This window comes from Myotis davidii, unplaced genomic scaffold (genome assembly GCF_000327345.1).
Source record: "Myotis davidii unplaced genomic scaffold, ASM32734v1 scaffold1036, whole genome shotgun sequence".
In the NCBI taxonomy this organism is placed as follows: Eukaryota; Metazoa; Chordata; class Mammalia; order Chiroptera; family Vespertilionidae; genus Myotis; species Myotis davidii.
In genome coordinates, this window is record NW_006287260.1 from 1,630,740 (window position 1) to 1,636,363 (window position 5,624).

General features: G+C 46.4%; 1 protein-coding gene across 1 annotated transcript in view; it reads right to left on the reverse strand.

Moving 5' to 3' along the window:
- The window catches only part of STK38 (serine/threonine kinase 38), a 109,752-nt gene that overhangs the window by 17,365 nt on the left and 86,763 nt on the right, over positions 1-5,624 (reverse strand). The window lies entirely within an intron of this gene.

Genomic DNA, 5,624 nt, shown 5'->3' on the forward strand with positions numbered 1-5,624 from the left:
AGTGTAAGGAGGAACAAGAATGAGAACAGCCCCCGCCAGGAGGCCCAATTGGTTGAAGCATCGTCCCATACACCAAAAGGTTGTGGGTTCGATTCCCGGTCAGGCACGTGCCTGGGCTGTGGGTTTGTTCGCTCTCGCTCTTGTCTCTCTGGTCCCTTTGGCTTTGCTCCTGCCCGTGTCCCCTCCACAGCCCATGGCCCATGGCCCATGGCCCTGCGAACCCCACATGCAACGGACTGATGAACTGCAGTGGGAAACACAAACCAAGCCAGCCTGGTGCTGGGCTGGCCTCTGCCCTAACATGAGGGAACCTCCAGACACTGGCTTTGATCTGAGCCCTGCTGAAGGCAAGACGGAACTCCTTCGTTGGCGGGACAAAGGGAAACGGGACCTTGGAAACTCAGGGGTGTAATTCTACAGAAACAAAGCTTTTACAATATCCCGTACTCCCAGGGCGGCCTCCGGAAAGTCTTATTCCAGCGGCACATCGAGAAGCCCACTTCCGCTGATCACTGGTAACAGTTCCATTCTGGTCAGGGCATGTATGGGAGGCAATATATCAAAGTTTCTCTCTCACATATCTATCATCTATCTATCTATCTATCTATCTATCTATCTATCTATCTATATCTGTACCTGTATCTCTCTATCTCTCCCTTCTTTTCCCTCTAAAAATCAATAAAAACATTCCTCTGGTGAGGAAAAAAAAAAGAAAGAAAACACGTGGAAGGATGAGCTTTGCCGAGAGGGGCCCCCTTTCTGAGTGATAGGATAGGAGACAAGGTGTGGTGCTCACACAAGGAAGTCTGGAGCAAAGGGGAAGGAGATCCACCTGTTGCCCATGATGGCATCGGTTCCATACATGGAGCAGGGAATGAGGCCTCTGCTGAGACAGTGGGGGGTGCAGAAGAGGCTGAAATCAGTCACTAACAGAAATGGAAGAAAGAAAACTGATCGGAGTTGTATAACAGGAGCTAAAGACAACCATCACCCCTCAAAAAAGAGGGGAAACAATGTATTTGACCTTGATGTGCATTGTCTTTCCAGCTGGCAAGGGTACTAACCTTGTACCCAAAGAAAAGAAAAATGTAGCTGTACCCGGTTTGGCTCAGTGGATAGAGCATCGGCCTGCGGACTGAAGGGTCCCCGGGTTGATTCTGGTCAAAGGCATGTACCTGGGTTGCGGGCACATCCCCAGTAGGTGTGCAAGAGGCAGCTGATCGATGTTTCTAACTATCTCTCTCCCTTCCTCTCTGTAAAAAATCAATAAAATATATTTTTTTTTAAAAGAAAAGAAAAATGTGTCCTATCCTCCCGTAAGGAAAGGTCGAGTCTTGCTCAGTTCCTTTCTAATTGCCTGTTCTTAGGCAAATTACTTCACTTCTTTGTGCCTTCGCTTCCTCATTTGTTAAAAGGGAATTTAATGTTCTTATAACTATTAAACGGTGGCATTTATAAAGTTCCTGGTTTTACAAAAAGCCCTACATTATATGTCTTAGCTACTACTACTGGACTGGGTATCAGACAATATTTACATAGATACAATAATGTAAGGCAGAGTTTTTGGTTTTTAACTTTAGAATCAGCTGATGGACAAAGTATGGGAAAGTTGGTTGTGACTGGAGGGCAGAATGTAAATGTTAACAATTGTGGCTACAGAAAAATCCTATATAATAAAACCTTAATATGCAAATTGACCGACTGGCGGAACAGTTGCTATGATGCACACTGACCACCAGGGGGCAGTCACTCAGCACAGGAGCTGCCCCTGGTGGTCAGTGCGCTCCCACAGGGGGAGCACTGCTCAGCCAGAAGCCAGGCTCATGGCTGGTGAGCGCAGTGGCGGTGGTGGGAGCCTCTTCCACTTCCTTGGCAGTGCGAAGGACTCCTCAGGCCTAAGCCAGCAGGCAGACATCCCCCAAGGGGTCCCGGAGTGCGAGAGGGTGCAGGCCGGGCTGAAGGAGCACCCCTCCTCCCCCAGTGTACAAATGTCGTGCACCAGGCCTCTAGTTAAAAGATAAACAAGATAAATAGCAGGATGTGGAAGGCTGAGTAAGAAGAAAGCAGGGATGTTAGTATCTTCACTGTATAAAATGCTGGGTCATGTGATATTGCTGAAAACATATGAAATAAAAAATAGAAGTTTAAATTATTTAAGTTTACAAAGACAAAAAGCAGAAATATTAAAAGAATAATTTAACTATCAAACATGAAATAGAGGGTATACTATAAGCTAAACTTCACTGTCATGTCAAGGAAAGGATGGATGGCATCAATAAATGAAGAGACAGAGGAATAAAAGTTGTTCCCAATACTGCTGCACATGACTATCAGCTTAGAGACCTAAACATAAAAATAAATTTAAAAAGACGATTTTGTTGGTCTGGAAATAACACAACACGTAGGTATTTTTTATTTTTTATTTTTATTTATTTATTTTTAAATATATTTTATTGATTTTTTACAGAGAGGAAAGGAGAGAGATAGAGAGTCAGAAACATCGATGAGAGAGAAACATCGACCAGCTGCCTCCTGCACATCTCCTACTGGGGATGTGCCCGCAACCCTGGTACATGCCCTTGACCGGAATCGAACCTGGGACCTTTCAGTCCGCAGGCCGACGCTCTATCCACCGAGCCAAACCGGTTTCGGCCACGTAGGTATTTTTTAAAAGCTCCCCAGGTGCTTCTAACATACAGCCAGGGTTGAGAACCACTGGCCTAGAAAACTGGAAAACACAGCCAGTTAAAGAGTTGCCCTTCTTGGAATGGGACATGGGATGGGGTGGGGGTGAAAGGGAGAGGCCAAATACTGACCTTATATTCATTCATTCAACAAATATTTATAGAAACCCTTCTAGGTGCTAGGCACTGCTTTAGGTCCTTTTTACCATAAGCTCTCCAGTTCACGTTGCCATGAACATGTAAGTTGTTTTGATTTAAAATTTTTAATGCAACACAAAAGCAGCATCAGTGCCTGAATCCACACTTTTAAATACACTGAGCAACTAGCAAGAACCGCTGCAACCTGAGTGGAAAGGGCAGCCACCTATGCAAGTTGATACAGTTGGGGAAAAACAACTTTTTACACGAAGGCGGGGTAAGTGGGGGGGAGGGGTGGGGGAGGGGAGACAGCCAGGTTGCAAGCTGACTGGGAGAAGACAATGGGAAGAGTGCCTAAGGGCAACCCACTTCCCAGCACCCCCTCTCCGACCACCAGATGCCACTGAGCCAGGGCTGCAGCTGAGTTTGTAGGTTAAGAGTTCTGAGGGCGATGGTCCCAGAGCTCCCGGCCCCTACAACAGAGTAAAGAGTAGGAGGGAGAGGATAGGATTGGAGAGGAAGGAACAAGGTCTCAATGCATTAATCCACCTCAGCCAAGGTGGATTAAGTAGTGGATTAAATAGGCGGCTTGACTAGTAGGTGAAATATATGGCCCTTTGCAACCTTACTTACTGCCTATCATTTCAGTTCCTATCCTTGTTTTCAAGAGGATCTTGAAACACACAAACTATCTCACCTCAAGCCAGTTTGAAATGACACATTAATGATTACTTAACACTCCAGCAAGGATTATTTGACAATTACCTGAGAAAAGGTGAGAGCACCAGTGAGGGCTGAGAACTCACCCAGGAGAGAAGGTGCCAGAGAGAAGAGGGAACCAAACAAATGTCACCTATTTCAAAACCAGTTTAGGGCCAGCCCTGCTTGTGCCCAATCAAACGAATACTGATTTGCAACTAGTTAACTGGTTAACTAATTGTCACCTGGGAAATACAAACCTAGTACATTATTTGCATTAGGAAGGTGGGTTACAAGGGTGGACCTGGAGCTGGGAGGCAGCACAGGACTGAGTGCGCCTCAAGCAATTGGCGTGTTTTGCATTCTGGAACTCAACATAACTAGTTGTAGTTTGTGCAGGTCTGACCAAGTGAAGGATGAAACCCTTGAGAACATGGATCTATTTCAGATCTCTGGGGCCGAACTCAGTGCCCTACACATAGAAGGTCCCCAACAGTGTTGATTGTGAAGCATGCAGCTGCAGAAGCGGGTGGAGAGACTGCAGCAGAGAAGGGAGTAAGAGTTGGATGAGAAGTTGGCTACGCTCTAAGTTCACCTAAGGACAGCCCTACCTTTCAGTTTGTTCTGAAAACAAACAGCTCTCCTTTCACTTAAAGTTGTAAAATGGCAACAATAAAGCACATTCGGGTATTTTAAAGTCTTGGAGGCACGCTCACAATTGGTGGCGAGAGTGTAAATTGATACAACCTCCCTAGGGGGCAACGTATGTATCTACCCAATTTTACAAATGCAAAAACATTCAAGGTTATTTGTTGTAAACAACCCAGATATACATCAGTAGGAGACTGTTTAAATGAGTGATGGTGTACGCACACAACGAAACATGCCGCTGTAAGAAGGAGCCCTGGCCGGGCGGCTGGGTTGGTTGGAGTGTTGTCCCAGACACTAAACGGTTTTGGGGGCACATACTTAGGCTCTGGCCTCAAGCCCGGGTCGGCGCTCATAAGGGAGGTAACCATCAATGTTTCTCCCCCTTCCTCTCCCTAAAAATCAATAAAAATGATTTTAAAAAGTAAGAATGAGGAAGCTCTCTAAAAGTTAATGTCAAAAGATCTCCAAATCGTACTGTTAAGTGAGAAAGCGAGCAAGAACAGTCTACTTAATAGTCTACCTTTTGCCTAAAAAGTGGGAGTACAAAAATCGATATTCCCAGTTGTTCAAAATTGAATTAAAAAAAAAAAAAAAACACCTCCAGAAGGATATCCGAGGCTATAAGGACAATGGTTGCCTATGATAGGGAGTGATGATGGTGGGAACTGAGCAGAAGGGAGGTAAAAATGCAGGAGAGAGTTTTCACTCTATGCCTTTTCATACTCTTTAGTTTTCCAACCGTGAGAATGCATTTTTAAGCAAACACTTAGCCAGCTCTGACAGTCCGTCAGCCACTGTTGCTGGCCATTTAGAATCAGTAGCTCGTTTATTATAATTGCTGTCTCTTAGATGCCTTGTCGAGTCTTCCAAAATCATGTGACCTCTCAGCACTTTGAGTGTCTACTGTTCTTTTACTTCTGTTGAGATACATCATATTCTACATTTTGTTGTCATCGCTGCATGTTTTCAATATGTGAAACATAAATGATCATGCATACTAGATGTAGACATAAGTATACCTGCCTAGTGGATAAAACCTTGTCTATAACGATAATTACAGGTGACAGGTTACTGCCTGAGAACTGGGGCTGAGAGAAGGGAGTGAGTGTTCTGAGACTGCGAGGCCAGGCCGGCTGATGTGGGCGCAGTGGGGGTGGCGGGACAGGCAGCCCCTGGAGAGGGAGAGGCTGCCGGCTGCTCCCTCTGCCTGCAACTCCCACTCCCTTCGCCTCTCCGGGTGTGGGCCTGGGGAAGCCCCCTCTGACCTCCCTGCGGGGTCAACCCTCCCTGTGGCATCTGGACCTCTTAGAACAGGGGTCGGTGCCGTGACCGGCCGTCGCCTCCTTGATCAGCCGGTAGCTCCGGGGGAGCGGCCCCGGGACGGTGCCTGGGACAGAGGAGGTCCTAGGGCGCTTTTGAATGGATGAAGGAGGAGGATGCTTCCTGGAGGAG